We start from the raw sequence: 26,038 nt of genomic DNA on the forward strand, positions 1-26,038 counted from the left end.
ATAATCCAGAAGAGAGATTATCATGAAGTTGCAAGAAGCACACACCAGAATTCAAACGATGGACTGAGATATGTGTTTTGTGTGGTGATGTTCCACAGAAATAATAAGAAATACAGATTTTCTTTTCAAAGGACATCCTCTTGCTTTTAGAAATGGCAAGTACTGATTCTAGTATTTTTCCAACATCCTTGGATAATGAGGCTTAAAGCCCTTACTATCCTTTAAGTATACATTTTTATATCCCATCCCCTAAAAAACATTCATAGTTCCACATTCCTTCACTATTCCCTACTCAAAATCTAAATAGCCATCCCCTTAAAGTAATCCATGCCTTGGCTTTCACAACGTAATTTTCACTTTAGCAGGTTTATTCCACCCTTTGAGGAGCTTCCAAGAAAAAAAAAAAAACTTTCTAATTCATCCCACCTGAGTGTGACCGCTTTTTTTTTTACATTTTCTCTTAATTCTCTGGATTTAGTATGAATAATATCATACGTACAAAATGATTAAAAAGCATGATTCATCAGGTAAATACAACTATAAAATTGAATTCTGAAATGGATGGCCTTAGCAATTTCATTTAATGAGCATTTATAAAGCCTTGCATTCAAAAATTAGATAATATAACTTTGTCCAAAAGCACACGAAACAGGGTGGGTCGGGATGGACTAAATGGGTGATGGGTATTAAGGAGGGCACTTCTGATGAGCACTGGGTGTTGTATGTAAGTGATAAATCACTAAATCTACTCCTGAAATTAATATTACACTATATTTTAAGTAACTGAAATTTTTTTTATTATTTTTTTATTATGTTATGTTAATTACCATACATTAGTTTTTTTATTATGTTAATCACCATACATTAATCATTAGGTTTTCTTTTTTTTATTTTATTATGTTATGTCAATCAACATACATTATATCATTAGATTTTGATGTAGTGTTCCATGATTCATTGTTTGTGTATAACACCCAGTGCTCCATGCTGTACGTGCCCTCTTTAATACCCATCACCAGGCTAACCCATCTCCCCACCCCCCTCCCCTCTAGAACCCTCAGTTTGTTTCTCAGAGTCCATAGTCTCTCAGGGTACATCTCCCCCTCCGAGTCACCCCCCTTCATTCTTCCCTTCCTGATTTTTTTTTTTTTAATATAATGTATTATTTGTTTCAGAGGTACAGGTCTGCGATTCAACAGGTATACACAATTCACAGCACTCACCATAGCACATACCCTCTCCAATGTCTATCACCCAGCCACCCCATCCCTCCCACCCCCCACCACTCCAGCAACCCTCAGTTTGTTTCCTGAGATTAAGAATTCCTCATATCAGTGAGGTCGTATGATACAGGTCTTTCTCTGATTGACTGATTTTGCTCAGCATAATACCCTCCAGTTCCATCCACGTCATTGCAAATGGCAAGATTTCATTCCTTTTGATGGCTGCATAATATTCCGTTGTATATATACATGACATCTTCTTTATTCATTCATCTGTCGATGGACATCGTGGCTCTTTCCACAGTTTGGCTATTGTGGACATTGCTGCTATAAACACCGGGGAACATCGGGGTGCACATACCCCTTGAGATCCCTACATTTGTATCTTTGGGGTAAATACCCAGTAGTGCAATTGCTGGATCCTATGGTAGCTCTATTTTCAACTTTTTGAGGAACCTCCATACTGTTTTCCAGAGTGGCTGCACCAGCTTGCATTCCCACCAACAGGGTAGGAGGGTTCCCCTTTCTCCACATCCCCGCCAACATTTGTCATTTCCTGACTTATTAATTTTAGCCATTCTGACTGGTGTGAGGTCAGATTTGGATTTCCCTGATGCCAAGTGATGTTGAGCACTTTTTCATGTGTCTGTTGGCCATTTGGATGTCTTCTTTGGAAAAATTTCTTTTCATGTCTTCTGCCCATTTCTTGACTGGATCATTTGTTCTTTGGGTGTTGAGTTTGAAAAGTTCTTTATATTTGGATACTAGCCCTTTATCTGATATGTCATTTGCAAATATCTTCTCCCATTCTGTCGGTTGTCTTTTGGTTTTGTTGACTGTTTCTTTTGCTGTGCAAAAGCTTCTTATCTTGATGAAGTCCCAATAGTTCGTTTTCCCCTTGCTTCCCTTGCCTTTGGCGATGTTTCTAGGAAGAAGTTGCTGCGGCTGAGGTCGAAGAGGTTGCTGCCTGTGTTCTCCTTTAGGATTTTGAGGGACTCCTGTCTCACATTGAGGTCTTTCAACCATTTGGAGTCTATTTTTGTGTGTGGTGTAAGGAAATGGTCCAGTTTCATTCTTCTGCATGTGGCTGTCCAATTTCCCCAACACCATTTGTTGAAGAGACTGTCTTTTTTTCCACTGGACATTCTTTTCTGCTTTGTCGAAGATTAGTTGACCATAGAGTTGAGGGTCCATTTCTGGGCTCTCTATTCTGTTCCATTGATCTATGTGTCTGTTTTTGTGCCAGTACCATACTGTCTTGATGATGACAGCTTTGTAATAGAGCTGGAAGTCCGGAATTGTGATGCCACCAGCTTTTCTCTTCTTTTTCAACATTCCTCTGGCTATTCGGGGTCTTTTCTGGTTCCATACAAATTTTAGGATGATTTGTTCCATTTCTTTGAAAAAAGTGGATGGTATTTTGATGGGGATTGCATTGAATGTGTAGATTGCTCTAGGTAGCATTGACATCTTCACAATATTTGTTCTTCCAATCCATGAGCATGGAACGTTTTTCCATTTCTTTGTGTCTTCCTCAATTTCTTTCATGAGTATTCTATAGTTTTCTGAGTACAGATTCTTTGCCTCTTTGGTTAGATTTATTCCTAGGTATCTTATGGTTTTGGGTGCAATTGTAAATGGGATCGACTCCTTCATTTCTCTTTCTTCTGTCTTGTTGCTGGTGTATATAGGAATGCCACTGATTTCTGTGCATTGATTTTATCCTGCCACTTTACTGAATTTCTGTATGAGTTCTAGCACTTTTGGGGTGGAGTCTTTTGGGTTTTTCCACATAAAGTATCATATCATCTGCAAAGAGTGAGAGTTTCACTTCTTCTTTGCTGATTTGGATGCCTTTTATTTCTTTTTGTTGTCTGATTGTTGTGGCTAGGACTTCTAGTACTATGTTGAATAGCAGTGGTGATAGTGGACATCCCTGCCATGTTCCTGACCTTACGGGGAAAGCTCTCAGTTTTTCCCCATTGAGAATGATATTTGCTGTAGGTTTTTCAGAGATGGCTTTTATGATATTGAGGTATGTACCCTCTATCCCTATACTCTGAAGAGTTTTGATCAAGAAAGGATGCTGTACTTTGTCAAATGCTTTTTCTGCATCTATTGAGAGGATCATATGGTTCTTGTTCGTTCTTCCTTTTAATGTATTGTATCACATTGATTGATTTGCGGATGTTGAACCACCCTTGCAGCCCAGGGATAAATCCCCCTTGGTCATGGTGAATAAGCCTTTTAATGTACTGTTGGATCCTATTGGCTAGGATTTTGGTGAGAATTTTTGCATCCATGTTCATCAAGGATATTTGGTCTGTAATTCTCCTTTTTGATGGCATCTTTGTCTGGTTTTCGGATCAAGGTAATGGTGGCCTCATAAAACGAGTTTGGAAGTTTTCCTTCCATTTCTATTTTTTGGAACAGTTTCAGAAGAATACATATTAATTCTTCTTAAATGTTTGGTAGAATTCCCCTGGGAAGCCATCTGGCCCTGGGCTTTTGTTTGTTGGAAGACTGTTGATTACTATTTCAATTTCCTTAGTGGTCATAGGTCTGTTCAGGTTTTCTATTTCGACCTGGTTCAGTTTTGGTAGTTGATACATCTCTAGGAATGCATCCATTTCTTCCAGGTTATCTAATTTGCTGGCATAGAGTTGCTCATAATATGTTCTTATAATTATTTGTATTTCTTTGGTGTTGGTTGTGATCTCTCCTCTTTCATTCATGATTTTGTTGATTTGGGTCATTTCTCTTCTCTTTTTGATAAGTCTGGCCAGGGGTTTATCAATCTTGTTAATTCTTTTAAAGAACCAGCTCCTAGTCTCGTTGATCTGTTCTACTGTTCTTTTGGTTTCTATTTCATTGATTTCTGCTCTGATCTTTATGATTTCTCTTCTCCTGCTGGGTTTAGGCTTTATTTGCTGTGCTTTCTCCAGCTCCTTTAGGTGTAGGGTTAGGTTGTGTATTAGAGACCTTTCTTGTTTCTTGAGAAAGGCTTGTATTGCTATATACTTTCCTCTTAGGACTGCCTTGGCTGCATCCCAAGGATTTTGAATAGTTGTGTTTTCATTTTCATTGGTTTCCATGAATTTTTTTAATTCTTCTTTACTTTCCTGGTTGACGCATTCATTCTTAAAAGGATGCTCTTCAGCCTCCATGTATTTGAGTTCTTTCCGACTTTCCTCTTATGATTGAGTTCTAGTTTCAAAGCATTGTGGTCTGAAAATAGGCAGGGAATGATCCCAATCTTTTGGTACCAGTTGAGACCTGATTTGTGACGAAGGATGTTATCTATTCTGGAGAACGTTCCATGGGCACTAGAGAAGAATGTTTATTCTGTTGCTTTGGCATGGAATGTTCTGAATATATCTGTGAAGTCCATGTGGTCCAGTGTGTCATTTATTTCTTGTTGATCTTTTGCTTAGATGATCTGTCCCTTTCAGTGAGGGGGGTGTTAATGTCCCCCACTATTATTGTATTGTTGTTGATGTGTTTCTTTGCTTTTGTTATTAATTGCCTTATATAATTGGCTGCTCCCATGTTAGGGGCATAGATATTTACAATTGTTAGATCTTCTTGTTGGATAGACCCTTTAAGTAAGATATAGTGTCCTTCCTCATCTCTTATTATAGTCTTTGGTTTAAAATCTAATTTGTCTGATATAAGGATCGCCATCCCAGCTTTCTTTTGGTGTCCATTAGCATGGTAAATGGTTTTCCACCCCCTCACTTTCAATCTGGGGGTGTCTTTGAGTCTAAAATGAGTCTCCTGAGTCTTGTTTTTTAATCCAATCTAATAGCCTGTGTTTTTTGATTGGGGCATTTAGCCCATTTACATTCAGGGTAACCATGGAAAGATATGAATTTAGTGCCATTGTATTGTCTGTAAGGTGACTGTTACTGTATATTGTCTGTGTTCCTTTCTGGTCTATGTTACTTTTAGGCTCTCTCTTTGCTTAGAGGACCCCTTTCAATATTTCTTGTAGGGCTGGTTTTGTGTTTGCAAATTCCTTTAGTTTTTGTTTGTCCTGGAAGCTTTTTTATCTCTCCTTCTATTTTCAATGACAGCCTAGCTGGATATAGTGTTCTTGGCTGCATATTTTTCTCATTTAGTGCTCTGAATATATCATGCCAGTCCTTTCTGGCCTGCCAGGTCTCTGTAGATAGGTCCTTTGCCAATCTAATGTTTCTACTATTGTAGGTTACAGATCTCTTCTCCTGAGCTACTTTCAGGATTTTCTCTTTGTCTCTGAGACTCGTAAATTTTACTATTAGATGTCGGGGTGTTGACCTATTTTTATTGATTTTGAGGGGGGTTCTCTGTGCTTTCTGGATTTTGATGCCTGTTTCCTTCCCCAAATTAGGGAAGTTCTCGCTATAATTTGCTCCAATATACCTTCTGCCCCTCTCTTCTTCTTCTGGGATCCCAATTATTCTAATATTGTTTCGTCTTATGGTATCACTTATCTCTCGAATTCTGCTCTCGTGATCCAGTAGTTGTTTATCTTTTTCTCACCTTCTTTATTTTCCATCATTTGGTCTTCTAGATCACTAATTCTCTCTTCTGCCTCATTCATCCTAGCAGTTAGAGTCTCCATTTTTGATTGCACCTCATTAATAGCCTTTTTTATTCCAACTTGGTTAGATTTTAGTTCTTTTATTTCTCCAGAAAGGGATTCTCTAATATCGTCCAAGCTTTTTTCAAAAGCCCAGCTAGTATCTTTAAAATCCTCATTCTGAACTCTAGTTCTGACATCTTACTAACGTCCATATTGATTAGGTCCCTGGCAGTTGGTACTGCCTGTTCTTTTTTTTGAGGTGAGTTTTTCTGTCTTGTCATATTGTCCAGAGGACAATAGGTGATTGATAGAACAAAATGCTAACAGGGTAACAATGACCCGAGAAACATATACACTAAGCAAATCAGAAGAGACCTGCAACCAGGGGAAAAGAAAGGGAAAGAAAGAAAAAAAGAAAAGAAAAAGATAAAAACAAACAAACAAAAAACAGAATATGATCAAATATGATCAGGCTGGTGCATAGATCAGGGCCACACACTAGACTTTGGGCGTATTTTGGTCTGTTAGAAGAAAGTGCCTCCCAAAATTTTAAAGAAAGAAAAACATATATGTACTAAAATAAGGGTTAATATGATGAAGCGATGGAATATGTCTGTAAAGATGAAAATTATAAAAGATTTTATAAAAGGAATTGATAAGATAATAAGTTGGTAAAAAAAAGAAAGAAGAGGATTTAAAAAAAAGGGGGGGGGAGAGAATTTGATCAGGCAGGAGACTAGAACAAAGCCATACACTAGAGATTTAGTGTATATATTGGTCTGTTAGAAGAAATTGTATCCCAAAATTTTAAAGAGACAACAACTTATATATATATATACCAAAAATAAGGTTAACTACTATGAAGGGATAGAATATGACTCTAAAAATGAAAAATAAAAAAGATTTTTTAAAAAAGGGATTGATACAATGTTGGTTGAAAAAGGGAAAAAGAAAAATTCAAAAAAAAAAGAAAAATAAAGTAAAAAAAAATTAACTTTGAAAGATTAAAGGATCATGGGAAAAAAGCCATGAATTCTATGGCTGTATTCCCCTAGCGCTGGAGTTCTGCTATTTTCATTGATCAGTAAACTTGGTCTTGGCTGCCTATTCTTGCTGATCTTCTGGGGGAGGGGCCTGTTTCCGTGGTTCAAAAATGTCTTTGCCGGAGGCGGAATTGCCCCACTCTTGCCAGGTCCGGCCTAAGTAATCTGCTCGGGTTTGCTCTCGGGAGCTTTTGTTCCTTGCAAGCTTTCTGTACAGTTTTGAGGACAAGAGTGAAATGGTGGCCTCCCAATCTCCACCCTGGAGGAGCAGAGAACTTGGGGCCCCGCTCCTCAGTGCACCCCCAGAGAGAAGCAATCACTCCTGTTTCCCTGGTCTCCGGCCGCACTCCATGCTCACCTGGCCTGTGACCGAGCATTTCTATCTCTGGCACCCAACTCGGTGTGGAGTCTCCAAACCCAGCAGATCCCTGCAATGCGCTCTCACGCCGCTCCTCCCCGGGGGAGGAAGGGGAGTCTCCCTGGATCTGCCGCTTGTTGGGTCCCTGATGGAAGAACAGTGGCCCGACTATGCCATGGATCACGGTTTATGGCGACCCTGAGCTGAGAGCCCACTCCTCGGCACTGTCTCTGCAGCTGGCTTCCCCTCTCTGATACCTGGGAGCTCTGCCGCACTCAGGCACCCCCGGTCTTTCTGTGACCCCGAAGGTCCCAAGACCACACTGTCCCAGAGAAGCTTCCACCCCCCACTCCTGCTTAGCCACTGGAGCGACGTCCCTCAGCGGAGCTGACTTCTAAAAGTTCCGATTTTGTGCTCCACGGCCGATGGAGGCCCCCTCTCCCACCATCTATCCTCCTGAATATCACCTCGGATTCACTTCTCCACACATCCTACCTTCCAGAAAGTGGTCGCTTTTCTGTTCAGAGAGTTGTTGCTATTCTTTTCTTCGATCTCCTGTTGAGTTGGTAGGTGTTCAGAATGGTTTGATCCCTATCTAGCTGAATTCCTGAGACCAGACGAAATTTAGGTCTCCTACTCCTCTGCCATCTTGCTCCTCCCTTCACATCATTAGTTTTTGATGTAGTGTTCCATGATTCCTTGTTTGCATATAACACCCAGTGCTCCATTCAGTACGTGCCCTCTTTAATACCCATCACCAGGCTAACTCATCCCCCCACCCCTTCCCCTCTAGAACCCTCAGTTTGTTTCTCAGAGTCTATAGTCTCTCATGGTTCGTCCCCCCCTCCAAATTCCCCCCACTTCATTTTTCCCTTCCTACGTCTTCTTTTTTTTTTTTCTAACATATAATGTATTATTTGTTTCAGAGGTACAGGTCTGTGATTCAACAGTCTTTTTTTTTTTTTAAAGATTTTATTTATTTGACAGAGAGAGACACAGTGAGAGAGGGAACACAAGCAGGGGGAGTGGGAGAGGGAGAAGCAGGCTCCCCGCTGAGCAGGGAGCCTGATGCAGGGCTCGATCCCAAGACCCTGGGATCATGACCTGAGCCGAAGGCAGACGCTTAACGACTGAGCCACCCAGGCGCCCCTGTGATTGAACAGTCTTACACAATTCATAGCACTCACCATATGGTGACCACATTTTTCTTGCCTACAAGGTATTTTTCCCTTCTTTAAATTCCCTCAATAGTATGGGCCCCAAATTGTGCTGTCAATACTCTGGGCTAATCTGCCAGCCAGTGTCCCTTAAAATTCCCAGAGCAATAGTGTTATCTAATAACCGACTGATAGTGTAATATATAATACACATAATAGCTAATAGTGTTGGCTAGTAACCAACCAAAAATAGTGTTGTCTAAGAACCACCTCATCAGAACCACCTAGGAAGCTTGCCAAAAATGCAAATTCCAAAGACTTACCTCAGACCTATGAAATATAATTTGTACTTTTTGCAAACAAAATGGAACCACTAATAAATAAATTGGAATCCAATCCAATCTAACACTTGGAAATACCCACTTCATGCATTCTCTTCTCCCTACACCCAAATTTTAATGGTTTAATGGCACTTCTGTGGAAATCAAGTAGTCTCGGTTAGCTCTGAAAGCATCATCCACACACCACTCAGGAACTGTGGTACATCCTTTTTGTACCCTTCATAATGCTCACTCCATTTTTATGTTCTTAAATTCCCATCCAATTTTATTCTTCCTTTTTCAACTGACATAACTCCATCTTTTCCTGGAAAAATCCACCCTTATTTAACTCTTTGTTATTGCAGTGCCCAGTTCCATTTTCTAGAGACTTCTCCTAGTGTCCTTATCCCAGTCCAGAAACCCATTTAATTAAGGCCAGACAGTGGATACGCAGTGAAAAATCAGTTCTCTCCATATTACTTGGAAAAGTTTTTTTAACAAATGAAGCAAGAGAAGGTAGCAATTAATCTACTGTGATCATATTTGGGACCACAAAATTTACCAGCAGGACCTAATTTCCCCTTGGTTAGTATAATAGAGAAGACTAAAGATGAGAGGATTATTCTTAGGGGGAGAAAAATCTAGTTCTATGTTCTGTGACACAGGGCGCCTCACTCTTAACTATCTAGAGATTTTTAGTCGCTGTAACAACAGGAGCGCAATTTAATCTTGTTCAGCTTTGCTGTGAATAAACATTTTTTTCCAAAAGGAGATTAACTTATCCAACACAGACACAACTCTTCACAAAATGCCAGTGACAGGAGCAATTCCATCCATGCTCTTTCTACTAAAATAGTGGAACCTCTTAGTCAGGACACTGAGACGGAAAACCCAGTTGTAACTGGGACAGAGAACACATTTTGCCTTCGCACAAAGTGCAACTCCTACATTCAAACTGTCTTGTTAAAGTGCTTCACGGCAGTGTTGTTGGCCAATTTACATGGCATTTGGATTTGAAGTTATATGCCATTTGGGGAAGATTACTATAATTAGAAAAATGGCCTAATTACTTCTCTGGCAACAGTGAAGAAAGAGAACAAACCTTCAGCTTAAAGACACAAGTCCTTGAGAAACCTCAAAAGGTTCTGGGATCCTGTTTGACAGGAAAGAACATCTCATCTGAACTTCTTGGATCTGTTAAAAAACCAAGCTTTTTTTTTTTTTTTTTGAAAAGCCAAAACCACAAGAGAGGGAGAAAGAAAGAAAGAAAAAAAAGAAAGAAAAATACTCCTTTCTCTTGGATTTTGAAACAGAGATAACAAGAATGATCCTTTCTGCTGTGCTTGCAGCTTCAACTGCTAGTCCTTATAAGGAGCACAAAAGGAAACAATGGGCGTGGGAGGGAAAATGTGGATTTACAGCACAAGACTTGGAGATAGTTTCACACGAACATCATTCGATGGCTTTGTCTGGTTTAGCTGCAAAGAATATAACGCTATCACCTCAGCATTTCAAAGAGCAGCTCCTATTATTTTAGGCCTCAAGTTAACATTTATGATAGGAAAAGTAGAATCCTACTGAGTTCCTCTTTTTCTGTGTTGAGAGAGGGAGACACGGCTGCACTGAACTGAATACCCATTCTCCAGGCCTCTGTCTTATGGGACCTGCCTTTCACCCAGAGGCAAAGTGGAACACTGAGAGCTTTGTTGGAGGAAAATGACCCAAGGCTTTTGCTATTTAGATTCTATTTCCTGAACTTAGCAATTGGAAAACCTGCACTAAATCAACCATGTCTTCACAAAAATACAATTTAAAGCTGTCATGATTCTTTTTAATTTTTTAATTTTTATTTATTTATTTTTAAAGGTTTTATTTATTTGACAGAGAGAAAGACAGCCAGAGAGGGAACACAAGCAGGGGGAGTGGGAGAGGGAGAAGCAGGCTTCCCGCGGAGCAGGGAGCCTGATGTGGGGCTCGATCCCAGGACTCTGGGATCACGACCTGAGCCGAAGGCAGACGCTTAACGACTGAGCCACCCAGGTGCCCCTATTTATTTATTTTTAAAGATTTTATTTATTTATTTGTCAGAGAGAGAGAGCACAAGTAGGCAGAGTGGCAGGCAGAGGGAGAGGGAGAAGCAGGCTCCCCGCTGAGCAGGGAGCCTGACGCAGGGCTCGATCCCAGGACCCCAGGATCATTACCTGAGCGGAAGGCAGATGCTTAACCAACTGAGCCACCCAGGTGCCCTGATTTTTTTTTTTTTAAATATAAGGGTAAAATGAGTATAGTGAAGTAACTTCAAAATGTGCATTTTGAAGAAATGGAAAAGGAAAGGGTTATTAAACTGCTTTCAAGTCCTACGCTAATGAAAATGTTCCCTTGGTCAACGTGGCTCTTGTCATACTGTTTCCTATCATTAGGGACATCTGAAGTGCACCCCCCGCCCCCTCCCAAGGCACTTTATCTACCACAGAAGGGGAAGTTGGATTTCAGGCTGTGCTAAAAGTACAACAGCAGCCCCAGTCTGTGTCTGTCCTCTACCTGTCTTAGAAGAGTACCCCTATAAAGGCCCCTTTGACCTAGAATCTCAGAGTTTGTTTTACTTCAACAGCCTAAATGGAAAATGTAGACACATATAAAAATATTGCCCCCTGCATAGTGATTTTGGATCTTGTCCAATTTCAATCTAGCCTTTAAAAATCACTTATTGAATTGTTTCTTACTTGATAGTATTAGGTAACTCATGTGAACATTTTTTTTTTTTTTTAAGCGAGGAGGGAGGGGAGAGGGGCAGAGGGAGAGAGAGAATCTCAAGCAGGCTCCAAGCCCAATGCGGAACTCCACACGGGGCTGTTATCTCACAACCCTGAGATCATGACCTGAACCAAAATCAAGAGTCAGGCACTTAACCGACTGAGCCACCCATGTGCCCCTCATGTGAACATTTTAAAAAGTACGTATATCGTTCCAACGAGATTCTCATTAATTTTATTTTCAGGAAAAAAGGATTTGGTGTACTGTATTGCAGCATTAATCAAGTAAATCTAGTGTTCTTTGCACAATAATCAATTCCTTTGGAAGAAAGGAAAAATCTGCCATTACACATCCTAGGCTAATCTTTGGTGTGTGTTACCTATTGGAAATACAGTCTTTTGATGCAACTGTAAGGTATTTAACATAGTACATGGACTCTTTATAAAGACCCAGATTAAGACTTATTTCCAATGAAAGGAATATAGGCCTTTTTAATAAAGCTGCTATGAACAGAGATGGGTTACTACCTTGGGTCAAGAATTCTAAAACTAAACTCTTACAAACTGAATTATGTCCCTTCAAAATCCATATGTTGAAGCCCTAACCCCTGGTTCCTCTAAATGTGACTGTATTTGTGTTTGACAGATCTTTAAAGGGGTGATTAAATTAAAACCAGGCCATTAGAGTAGGCTTTAATACAATCTCTTAAGAGGAAATGTAAACACATGAAGAGACCCCAGGGTGCATATCCAAGGAGGACAGACCATGTTGAGGGCATGGCAAGAAGGTGGCCATCAACAAGCCAAGGAGAGAGACCTCAGGAGAAAGTAGCCCTACTGGTACCTCAATCTTGGACTCCTTGCCTCCAGAACTGTGAGAAAACACATTTCTGTTGTTTACACGACCTACTTTATGGTAACTTTGCTAGGGTAGCCTAAGCAGACAAAGACACAAACCATCAAGTAAAGGGAGCAATCTGAAAGCCAGACCCTGATAGTAGACTAGAGAGGACAACACACAGAGCTAGTGTAAAACAGACAGCAAGGAGTAACGTCAGGAACACAGGAGAAGAGAGTCAGGCTGCCAAGTGACAGCAAGAGGCAAAAGAAGTAAACATCTTGATTTCCAAGCTATGAAGGGACAAAGTAGGAGGCAGAGATATTTCCCCTATCGGATGAGGATTCTATTAAATGCAGTGCGAGAAAGTATCAGCTTCATTCTGTGAAGGGAGGGAGAAGAGCCCCCAGGCCTGGATTTCATGAGATGTTGGTAAGGCAAGAGTATGATCTTTTGGTACAGTGAGAGGGTTAGGCAAAAGAAGACATCAGTTCTCATTAAGGCAAGACTAGAGACATCTCAATTTCTACAAGAGAGATCGAATTACTTAGAATTAATTCAGGGAGCGGAGAGAGTGAGTAAACCAGGAAATAAGTGAAATAAAAACGTGATTTTTTATTTTAGAAATACATAAATTTGCCTGAGTTTACTTCAAAGTTCTAGATTTTTTTTCTGCATCAGGAAGGATAGCACTTGGAGAGTAAGTTGATTAACATTATATGTTCTCACTCATGAGTCTGTGAAATGTGTTTCATCTACACATCTGAAACCTCTGCTCAGAGGTATATGTAGGTGTATAGTGCAAAATATTTTATTTTATATCTCTTTTCCATTTGATGATTTTTATATTGCTTACTGCCCAGGCTCATTATTTTATTCTATATATATGCCAACCTCACTATTTCTGTAAGAATCAGAATTTTGAAGTTTTGTGGCTTTTGTTATTGTGCTGCTTTATTTACCACCACCACCCACCCCCAATATTTGGCAATTATAGTAATATGTACTAAATGCAATAAGAAGCTTTTATAATATCACTAATAAATTCTAATTTTCTTTTTTTTTAAGATTTTACTTATTTATTTGAGAGAGTGAGCAAGAGAGAGAGCATGAGCAGGGGGTGGAGGAACAGAGGGAGAGAGGGAGAAGCAGGTTCCCCGCTGAGCAGGGAGCCCAATGCGGGGCTCAATCCTAGGACCCTGGGATCATGACCTGAGCCGAAAGCAGATGCTTAACCAAGTGAGCCATCCAGGCATCCAATAAATTCTGATTTTCACTAAAATAAATTTCTCTCTTTGTAGTTCAATGCTCCCCCCCTTTTTTTTCTAACTACACAGGAAGAACAAAATACTGGACATAGAAGGACACAGGAGGATATAGCTCACCCCATTTTCAATATTCCAGAATTCATTACATAATTAGGTCCAGATTCCCTGGCTTGAAATTCAATATCCTTCATAATTTGAACCAATGTTGTTTTTCTAAATGACCATTCACTCATTTGCTAGTGCCCCCTGAGGTCCTACTATGTGTTGGATTGTTTCAGTTATTCCCTAGAAAATTCCAGCCAGACTGGTCAACTCCATTGGCTAGAATAAAACCACATATATTTCCTTCTCCATGTTCTCTTTCCGCCCTCAACTGTCTAGACTGCTCTCCTTCTCCCCTCTGTTTAATTTCTATTACTCTTTCAAGGCACAGGTCAAAACCCACGGAGAACTTGCCCTGTCAGAAGTCATTCACTGTCAGAACTATCACTGAGACTGTGGGTAGGTGAAAAGGAATGTTTCCAGTTGTCTTCTTTGTAACAAAGACATGCTTTGTCAAATCGTGTCTAATTCTTCGAATTATGAGAAATCATATCAACTAATAAGTTTTTTGCAGGGAGTTTTTTCAGCCTAAGCAAAGTATTGTAGTTTAGGAATAACTACAGTCTAAAGACCTAAATAGATGGTAGGGTGGTACCAAAGATTATGAAGAAATGTGAAGACTGAGGAGAGTCTTCCAGCATTGCAGGAACCAGAGTTCACACTGTGGGAGAGAGGAACAATAAAAGGGGAAGAAATGGTAAATTGAGAGTTTCTTTGGTGATAAAAGGTCTCAATTCTGCTAAAGACATCACATAACTTTATGTCCCCAAAGAGATATCCTTACTGTACTGACCTAAGATACATCCAATCAGCCTAAGGAATTACCATATCAAGTGCATGCCTCTACACCCAGGATCAAACTTTCATCCACATGTCTAATGCAGGGAAGGGCTAAGAAAGTTTAAGGAACGAATAGATTGATTCTAATGAGGACAAAGGAACGGCTTCCCTGGGGAAATTGTATTCAAGTTTGAGAATCCTACTTGATAGGACAAAACTCAGTTCCCCATGAGAGACCTATTTTCACATCAGCAGTTTGAGATTCCTTGACGAGGCTGCAAAACCATCAGTTGTAGAGGAAAAATACAAGTGTCATATTAACTTATCTTGATGCCTAATTCTTCTGAAATTAAAAACTCAGAAAGGCACACATATCCAGGTCTATTAAAAATAAAGCCTTGGTGACTCACTAATATTCCTGCAAGTCAATTTTAACAGAAATATTACAAGATAAATATTAAGAGATTGTTTCAGGGCAGCCAGCCTCAGAAATCTGAATCTGCCACTCTTGATACGTCAGACACGGCCCAGTGTTATTCCAAAGCAACCACAGACTTTTTTGTACCAGTTATGTACTGTCCTGTCATGGTTCATTGAGTGCAATAGGACACCATGTACGTGTGCATGTGCGCAAGTGCATGTGCGCTAATACAAGATGTGAATCTGAATGGAAAACAATGAACTTCATATAATAGTCCTCAGAAAAGGTAACAAGCCTAACAAAGAATAGTTCTATTCTTCTTGCCTCAGAAATATACTGTAACTCTTACATGACATAGGGATCCAGATGCGCCAGCTCCCGAAACCAAATACACATATTTGGAATTGTTTTTAGCATCCTCCATGCCTACTCCTGGGGTTGCCTGGTCTTCTCAGAACCCTGTTTTCGCACACATGAAGGAGCAAAACCACACCACACACAGGCTCCAAAATTTATACTGGCTCCTCGTTCAGTTAAGGATCCTTCTTAAATTGTTTTCCTAGTTGTTTTGAATTTTCTCCCTGAACTTCCTCCAGTTCCTTGAGACACCTTCACCTTTGTCAGCTCCTTCTTCACGCTGTGCCTTTGGTATCATCCATCAAGACCTGGAGAGCCCTGGTTTCCTGTTCAACCAATAAATCACTGTCAGCTGAGGCAAGTGCCCAGAGAGAAAGATTGCTCCCCTCGCTGCCATTTTTCCCAGCCCAGTTCATCCTGCACAGCCCACCTAAATACTCTTCTCCCAAAGAGGCTTTCATAACATCCCCACTCCAAATCCATTTGTAAGATTAAGTCCACATTCATCAGCTGACTCTAATGGATGTTCCACAATCTGGCACCTAGACTTTATCTACTGCAATTGCTCTTCAGCCTGGAGGCCCATTAGAACTGTCTATTTTCTATTCTTTACACGACCATGAATTTCTCCCCTTCTGTTCTGTTCATGCTCTTCTCCTTGCTGCAATATCTTCCCACCTTCTGTTTACTCCGTTAAAGCACAGTTGATTCTGATTATTTGCCATAGTTTTGTTCTACAAAATCACCACTGAATACTGAAGCGAGGAATACCAAACCACTGCTCTTAGGAGAAATACAGAGTTAGGTTCCTGTGAGCCTCCAGTCACAACATTTTTGTCAACCAATCAATACTTGAACTTGTTTGATGTGTGTCTCTGCTTAAAGACACCTTATTTAACATACATTGCTGATTCGCTAACCTGGAACTCATGGCCAATGACGCTGTGGAACTCATGCCCAACTGAAAATTACATAACACGCAGATATTCTCCAGAAGGCACATCACACAGCCTTCCTGCATTCAGGAATGCAGGAAGTAGTTTGTACTTCCTCAATTCACTTGATGATTCAACTTTTGACTTTTCAAATAGAAGATAAGCTTCTTGAGGGCAAAGAACTCTTGACTGCTTCTTTGTCTCATTCATCCGCACCTGGAACAATCCTATTCCTAAATGAATGCATGAACACAAAGCTCACATTAAGTCATTCTACAGACATCCCTAGATCCTGACAGCAGGGCTACGGTTTACATATCAGCAGGCATCCTCAGGATCCCGGGTTAGGGCTCTTAGCATCTGACTGCCAAGCAGTCAGACCAGCAAACTTTTGAGACCTGTTTACAAAAGAGCTTATCTTCCCCTGGAGATAAACTACCTGGCATTAAACCAAAGCCACTTACATACAAGTTAAGAAAGTTCAGTTGACTTTCTGATAGCTTTATGCCTCTAGCTTTTGATGGAGACTAGCCCCAAGCATGCTAAGCCACGCTTCTCAGAGGGCACGTGATCTGCAAAAACAATGGAGATTTTTGCCCCTCATGAAATTGCTATGCAGTTTGTTTGGGGTTTTTTTTTCCAGATATTCAAGGTTTATAAAACTGTCTCCAATTTAGACTAATGTTTGGGTGTTGATTAGGAACCAATACCCAAACATTCTGATATTCTCCCCTTTTCTAATAACGTAAGCTATTTTTATCCACTTCCAATTCCGATTCACAGCAGCTCCCAGTTTCACATGATTATATGATGGGAATAACTGGGAAGAGGGGAGAAAAAGGAACAATATTCACAGGAAAGCTGTCTGTATGATATAATAGGAGAGAATCATATCACATGGGTAGCTTGTGACGTGCTCTTGGCTGTTGGTCTATCCTTATACTTTCTTAGTGATTTATTCAAGGGGCTCTGCTTTGTTTCACTTGCAAACTATTTTAACATTGCTGTGGGTAAACAGAGTGTCACCAGATTTCCCGTCTTCCCCGGGTCATTTTTCCTGGTTATATAAATGTTTGTCTTAATCCTACTTCTTCCTCTGCACTTTTCAAAATGTTTTTCTATGCTTCTAGTCTGCACAGGGTCAGTGTGCTAATTACCAAATGAGATGAAGATGAAAAGAGACTCCGTACTCAGGGCCAAATATCTAGGCTACGAGTCTTCAGGCAAAAAATCGTGTTTTTTGTAACATTTGTAGTTATCCGTCCAGGCGCCCTTCACCCTCACATGTTGTTTCGAATTATGAACTGACAGCTCCAAATGGGCTCAGAGCAGAAAACTCCATGTTCTGGATCCAATAACAGCTGCTTCTGCTTTTGTGGTTTTCAGAAGTGGGAAAGACGAGATAGTCAGGTATGCTGATTTATCAACGTGTTTTCTCCAGCTCTGAACTTGTAGAGTAGGGGGAGAACTCTAGGTTAAATGTGAACGCTCTACAGCTTTCCCACCATCCAAACTGTGTTGTATTTGGCAAATCGTTTTCTGGAAAGGGAGCAACACGTTAAGCTCTGGCCATGACATAGTTTGTGATAAGCTTAACTGAATTCAAGAAGGAACAATTGATGCCGACTGTTCTTACACTCTTAAAATGTCTCATGCACGGAGGGGGAGAAAAAGCTCGCACGAAGCTTGAATATTTCAAAAGCAATCTGATATACAAACCAAATTAATTAATCCTGATACTATTCTGAAGTGGTTTTAAAATGATAAACAATCCTCTGATCGTGTTCAGAGAGAAATATTTAGACTAAAATATTAATGATTGAAACAAGATAAAAATATGCTAAGTTGTTTTTTTTTAAATACTTCCTATTCAACCTCAAAAGTGAACAGAAAAATAGACCATTTTCTTTTGCTATAAACTAACGTAGCTAAAATAATCACAGGAATTAATTTTTTCTGTTTCTTTATGAGAACTGCTTATATTTTTATAATCCTCACCACCAGAAGAGTATTTCAATGTTTGAAGTGTTTAATGGTAGAGACTAAAAATTCTATTACCTAAAGTCAAGCAGCTTCCAAATTTTACTGACCTAAGCCCAGCATACCTTTTGCTAAGGGGACTCATTCTAGCTGTAAAAAGATGATTCATTCACAAGCCACCAGCCTATGCATTCCATTTTATCTATAGCAAGGCTGACAACCGAGTTCAAGTTCAGTACATGGTTAAAAGAGAAAATACCTAGAGAAACTTTTCAGGGCCACAGCAGTGACATTTCAAATGATTTCAGAGTACCTCAGATGTGAGGACAAATACCAAAAGAATGGGACAGGCCAGCCTACATAAATCAAATTATTCTTTCATTTAGCACTATGGTCATGGTACTTGCTGCATCACAAAGGAACTCACTTACATGTAGGTAAGTAGACAGATGCCAGCTCAAGGAGAACTTCAGAGGTATAAGAAAGGCCTCTGCTTGTCCTCTGGTCTGCCTCTCATGCCCAAAGGCTACCTTTACAATGAAATTGGAAGGCAGGCAGTTAAAGCGAGAATGAGGACAGAATGCCTTTGAGAATCATAAAAATTATAAACTTGTTTATAAAATGTAAAAATGATTATATGCCCGATTTTGCAAATGTGAAGGAGTTTTTGAGCTTCGTGAAACTCAACTGCAGAACTGTAATCATTTATGGACCTCATATTAAGAATCCAAAAAAAAAAGGCATTTTCCCCTAGTTAGGAGCAAATGTCATTGAACAAAGTAGACCAAAGAAAATGGTCTATTTTTCTGTTCACTTTTGAGGTTGAATAGGAAGTATTTAAAAAAAAACAACTTAGTAGCATATTTTTATCTTGTTTCAATCATTAATATTTTAGTCTAAATATTTCTCTCTGAACACGATCAGAGGATTGTTTATCATTCTCATTCTCATTCAGCACCTACCCTCACACAAGGCACCGCGCAAAATGCTCTACGCCCCTAGGTGGTCTCAGCAGAACCTCACCACTCAAGAGCAGGTTTGGATGAAGGGCAGCATTTCCCTTTATAATAGTATTATTACAACCAAAGGGTTGTGTTCATTATTGTTGTTCTGCTTGAGTTTAACTTCTCATATTTACTTTTCAAAGAAAGATTTCTGCAAGCTCAGCAAACATATTAACTTTCAACGACGCAATTTGGGGTGTCTACAGAAACCTCACTGACTCAGTGGAGATGGTATCATCAGTTACACATCCCAAAGCGTGGCCCAAACCTGACACAACGCTGTCTCTGGCTATGCAATGGGACCCAAGGACATAGTCAGGAGGAGGGCTCTGGAGCCCCCACTTGGAGGGGCACCAGCCTTCTGCTGTTGCAAGCAGGTTCAGAGAGCAAGGCCCTAAATGAAGGGACTGCGACAGCTGTTGAATCCTGGCAGAAGGCACCATACAATCCTGACCCTTGCCTTTAAGACCCTTTAGATGAGTCTTCCCAAGACTCCTTCACTATTTCTATGACCTTGCCTTTGGCCACTGAATTCCAAGACAAAAAGATGTTTCCGGTAGACGGGTTAGAATCCTGTCTCCACCCGCTACTTCCTAGCTTTGTCGCTAATGGGTCAGGCAGTGAACATTTTTAAATCAAATAAGGTCCTTACCATGGAGACTCTTGTGAGGATGAAATGAGATCATGTCCTGAAGGACTTAGGGGGATGCCTGACAAAGAGAAGCACTCCATAAATGTCCATTCTTTCCATACAGTACCCAGTCTGATCCTCACGGCCTGTGACCATTAGTTGGATCTGGTTCAGAAAAAGTCAAACTTTCTCAGAGTCACATAAGCTACCTTGGTGGGGAGCCCAAACTGGAAAGTAAGGCTCCTGACCCCGTGGTGGCAGGCGCTCTAATAAATAGAGTATGGGTGCTGTAAAGGTGGACCCAGGCAGTGTGCTAAGCACTGCTGATACCATAGTAAACAAGACGGGGAGTTTGCTCTCTCGATGCAACAGAGTCCAGTGAGAGAAGCTTCTGACATATACATGTTTATGTGTGTGATGAGAATTTTCAGCAGGAAAAACAAATGCAGGGGCCACTAAAGGAAAGCGTATGGGGGACTGAGCCAGCAATGGCTTTCTACAAAAAAATGGCGCTCAATCTGGGCACCAAGGTGCAGTGAAAACATCTGAAGTCTGAACACCAGGACAGAATTACCACTTATAAGCAATGAGGCTTTGAATAAATCCCTCAATATTTTCTAGATTATAATTTTTCTCATGTGGAAAATGGGGATAATAATATCCACCTCACAGAATTGCTACGAGAATTAAAGTAATGTTTGTAAAACCCTTAAAATCGTGTAATCCGTTGTCTAAACCAGGACACTCTTGAGAGCATAAGAAAGCACTATTAAAAATTATTCCAGGGTGGGGCACCCGAGTGGCTCAGTCAGTTGAGCATCCAACTCATGATTTCGGCTCAGGTCATGATCTCAGGGTCATGAAATCAAGCCCTGCATTGGGCTCTGCGCTCAGCAAGGAGTCTGCTTGAGAGTCTCTCTCTCCCTCTCCCTCTGCCCCTCCCCACCAAATAAATAAATAAATAATCTTTAAAAAGAATTTATTCCAGGGTAACAGGCAAAACCTGGCCAAAGGTCACCCTTATCACCATACCTAGTACATATATATCAGTACTCAGAATATATTAGTTCTTTCATTTGTTCCTGGGGCCTTGAAGGATGCCCAGTAATTTCCCAGGCAGAGGAAAGGGGGAAAACACATAACAGAGCGAACTCTATGAAGAAAGGAAAATTCCAATGTAAAAATGCTTGTAGAAAGCTTCATTCATACAACCACATATTATAAAATATCATCCCTCGAAGGAATTGAGATATCATTAAATTCAAACATCCCATTTTATAGATGAAGAAACTAAACCTCTGAATGGTTAAATGACAGGGATATTTCGTTTCAGAGCCAGGACCAGTGCCTAGATTTTCTGATGGCTCACCCAGGGACCTTACCACCATCATCCCTCATCTCTAAAAAGGATTTCTCCTCAACCAGAGCTGCCATAGAAATGATAGTAAATCCATAATTCCCCTCAGCAGCTTGTCTCACAGTTCTTAAATTCTTACTGATTGAATCCAACCAACTGCAGATCCAACTAGTATTGTCTTCAGGGAAGAAAAGTACAACTAGCAGGTCACTCACTGAAGAGGAGGAGAAATTTCACCCTGCCACATGTCATCTATTGCTGAGTTAAGAAAGAACAAATAACTTATGTCTCATTTATAGAACATCTTTTCTTTGGATTTGAAGATTCTATGAATTCATAATAGATATATTTTATGGAGCAAATAATTTAAGAATAGGATTTCATAAATAATAACTTCCTATAAAGCTCATTCTTCCAATTGACAAAATAACTCCCTAGGGCAGAAGCTATCTGTAATTTTCTGCACAGCACAAATGAACTAACTGGTACACCCTCCCATCATTAACAATGGTTCACAAAAAGGAGTAGGGTAGACCAGAATCTCCGGAAGGTATGTAAAAATTTTCTTCTCAAAGGCCCTCAAATTATTCTGATCCTCTCCTGACTTCCTCCCCAAATCCCCCCCACCCTCTAATCCATTTTGTCATGGTCCTGGAAGTAAGTTGAACTTACTTCCAGAACTTATTTCCAGAATAGAGAATGTCTCTGCCTGGAAAATAAGTTGGATAGAGAGAGCTTCTGTCCTTGTTTTGTTGTATTGTTGAAACCTTCAATAGTTTCTTCTCTAAAAGCTTTACAGCTTCATCCTCCAAGCAGGGGTAGTTACTCTACCTTCCGGGACCCCAGGGCATTTGCATTCACCCCTACTGTATGCTTAGCCACACTCTCTGTTATAATAATTGCTCAGATCTCTCCGCTCAAGACTGCTACTCAGAGATGTGCATGAAACCTTACACTGCTCCATCAACCCAGTAACAGCCTGGCACATAGTAGGAGCTCAAATAATCACCATTGAAGAAATTTCCTGGGGAGCCTTGGGAACAATATAATAATACAGAATACTACCCAGGAACTGTTTTCAGGACAGAGGAAATGATCTATGTAAAAACACTGTAAGTTCTTTGGAAGAAAGATACTGTAAAACCACAAGGCATTATTCTCCTTTACTGTATGGCAAATCACCACAGTGCTTTCCTTAAATGGCACTTACTGGCCTGGAAAGCTAATGTCTCTCATTAGGTGCCTGACTCCCAGAGAGTCACTTACGTAACTGGAAGCACTTGAGTGATTCCGTTGCATGAAGTCATTTTGTTTTAAAGAGTGCTGTGCATTAAGAATTTTTTATCTTACTTAGCTCATTATTTGTAATCCCAGGGAAGTGATTTAAAAACTTCTAATTTTGAAAACCCTTCATATCAGAGAAAAATGTGATTAAAAAAAAAAGCTAAGGCCTGTGAAAGAAAATGTTTAAAAGGTAGGGTGGGAAGGGGGTACTACCTCAATCAATCTATTAAATTAGCCACAGGAAGTTTGCAGGCTCTCAAGTCCTGTTGGAACGCATGAAATTCAAGAAAGGTTTATTTAAATACACATATCTTGGCTTTCATAAACATGTGTTCTGGTTTAAAGAAGGGATAAGTAATTGCAAGATGAAGTGGACAAAGAAAGCCGTACAACAGAGACATAAGAGTTTAAATTTCATCTAACATGATTTTTCACAAAGTCCATAAAGTTGTCAGATTCAATAAAACAATTGATTTTACATCCCTACAGCTATTTTATTCTCTTTATGGCCAAATTGAATGGAAACAGTAATTCATCTGTTGGTCTATGGATATATTTTTAAAACCCTTTATAACTGTGTTGTGCAAAAATAAATAGCAAGTATGCTTCACTGCACTATTCATGGAGGTTTGAATCCAAAAATGTGTTCTTCGGACTGCCAAATGTAGTCACTGACTTCATTAGTTAATAGAAAGATTTTAATGTCCCTCTGCAATACTACGACCACCTTCAAAAAATAAAAATAAAAAATAAAACCACAACATTTTCGATCTGTGAACCAATTCACACACAAACATTCATTTATCATTAAATGCATTTGTTCCCAACTGTCTCTCAGGATGTTATAAATGCTAACATGTTCAGAATTAATTGTAAACATTTAAGCACTATACTGATGTATTATGAATTCCTTAAAGAGATAGCTTGGCAGCGTCCCCGTGTTATCATGACATCCAAACAGATATTTTGAGCAAGAATTTATTGAGCCCCTATCACATGTAGTGGGACTACAAGTTGCCCTAAGCAGCTGTAAAACCTGATTTTTGCCTCAAGGAGTTTTCATCATTACACACCTTAAAGAAAGAAATGCGGGCAGGGAGAATCAAAACACTCAAACCTGTTTGTCCTAAGAAGAAGGCATCTTTCATTTTATGTTAACATATTTAAGATCTGTTCAGCCTCCCCAATGATGACACCATGAGTTTAATTTTTTCCCTCTTTTTCAAATGGTTTAGTGACTGTCACATGAATACAATTCCAGTGATCTTTGGCATACAATCTTCTACACACAATGAGGAACACCACAGGGCACTGAGCACTGACACACATTCAGGCCAAAGAGCATGCATCATATGTTTTGCTGGCTAAAGAGAGAGATTTTCCCTTTCAAGATCTCAATTTTTATATTTAACTGAATAAACATTATGGCACACCTACCATGTGCCCAATATATTATATTAAGTACCACAGATATGAAAATAAATGTTTCCCTGACTTCAAGAAAGCAAAGTCTTCAGAAGGCTTATAAATACTGATAGTCTAGAGAAGTTTGCAAAGAGCAAATTTCATGCATTTTTATACTCCTTTCAATCTCTTTCTCAGAGAACAGCCCCCTCATCTACCCAGTCATCCAAGTGGTCATTAGAGATTTATCCTCTCTTGTGATCCGAATTTAAACAGAATGCCAGGTCCTGATGACTCCACCTACTAAATTCCTCTCAAACCCATCCCTACCACTACTGCCAGAGCTCAGATCTACTCCTCTCTCCACCTGGAATGCTGCAATAATTTCTGTATTTATCAGAATTGTTTTAGTAGGAAGGGATAGAAACCTACCTCAATATAGTCTAAGCAAAGAAAAAAAAAATGTGAGGGAAGGTAATTTTCTGAAAGGATAGAAATTTGGGTAGTCCACAAAATCAGAAGAATAACATTGGGACCTCAATGCAATTATAGGGCACTTAGAGACCAGAAACCAGGACTCCTTCCCTGACAATCTTCTCTCCACCTATGATCTGTTTCACTGTGTGCCATGGCCTTTTCCTGTCCTACTGCATGGGTTTCCCCAGGCATCAGGGAATATGGCTGTATTGGGTAGAACTGTGCTCCTGCCCCCCAAATTCATGTCCACCCAGAACCCGTGAATGTGATCTTAATTGGAAAGAGGGCCATCGCAATGTAATCACGGTAAGATGAGGTCATGCTGGATTAGGGTGGGCCTGAATTCAATGCCTGATGTCCTCATGAAGAGAGGGAAATTTGGTCACAGAGACAGTGAGAAGACTGCCATGTGACAATGAAGGACGAGACTGGAGTGCTGCGTCGACAAGCTAAGGAACCCCAAGGAGTGCCTGTAACCACTAGAAGCTAGAAGAGACAAGGAGGGATTCTTCCCTGGAGCCTTCAGAGAGAGTGTGGCCCTGCCAAAAACTTGATTTTAGACTTGCAACCTCCAGAACTGGGGGAGAATAAATTTCTATTGTTTCAAGATACTCGGTTTGTGGGAGTTTGTTAACAGCAACCCTAGGAAACTAAAACAATGGGCACTGGATGATTTAGGTTCCCATCGTTTCTCTTTAGGAACCCTGAAAGAAAGAATGCTTCTGTCTTCCATATTAGCGTGTTCAAAACCCTAGTCCCAGAATCTGATTGACCTAACTGGAGTCAGATACCTATTCTTGGACAGATCAGAGCGCCCAGGGATGAGATGCCATGATGGGCATGGGATGCTCCTGCCTAGGAAATGTATGCATCTCTATGACTGAAGAGAAGGGGCATGGGACAGTGACTGGAAGCCTCCCCAAAGACAGAGAAGTAGGAAAGGAGCAAAGCTCAGACAAGAAGACAAAGATGCTAACACCAAAGCAGTAGGGAAGGGAAACTGAACAGACAAACTGACATCAACCATGGTCCCTTATCTCTCTTTATCTCACCTTCTCCCCCCGTTTATCCATCCTCCAAGTCAGTGGTAGAGTAGTCTTCCCCAAAGGCGTCTCTCACCATTTGGCCTTCCCAAGATCTTTTAGCAGCGGCCTTTAATTTTCAGAATAATGTATATCATCATCTTGCCCCTGCCTCCCAAGTCACCCCCACCACTCACCCCACCTCTGGCCAGACTGCACCTGTTACAGTTCTCTCAACTCCCCAGGCACTTACACAACCCCATTCTCCTTGCTCTTCCCTGGAGTGTTCTTCCTACTTTTCTCCACTTTGTTAATTCCTACTATCCTTTAAGATCAGATGCAAGTTTCAATAGGAATGTGCTTCTACTCACCTCTCTAGCTTCAGAGCCCTCATCTGCAATATGAGGACATTATTAATTTCCAGGAGAAATCTCTTCAAACTTAGTGTGCTTCCCTGGTGACTGTGGGTAAGTCTCTGCTTTCTTCTATGAGGCCAACAGGGCTGAGAAAAACCACAGGTATACATCAAAGGACTGCTGGCAAATTTGTCTATCTAGCAATAAAATGCTCCCTGACTCTTAATTCTAGGAAACAAACTGAGGGTTGGTGGAGGGGAGGTGGGTGGAGGGATGGGGTAACTGGGTGATGGGCCTTAAGGAGGGCATTTGAAGTAATGAGCACTGGATGTTATATGCAACTGATGAATCACTAAATTCTACCCCTGAAACGAATACTACACTATATGTTAATTAACTTG

This window comes from Mirounga angustirostris, unplaced genomic scaffold (genome assembly GCF_029215605.1).
Source record: "Mirounga angustirostris isolate CCGP_5_RB_7025 unplaced genomic scaffold, mMirAng1.0.hap1 SCAF_5, whole genome shotgun sequence".
Taxonomy (NCBI): Eukaryota; Metazoa; Chordata; class Mammalia; order Carnivora; family Phocidae; genus Mirounga; species Mirounga angustirostris.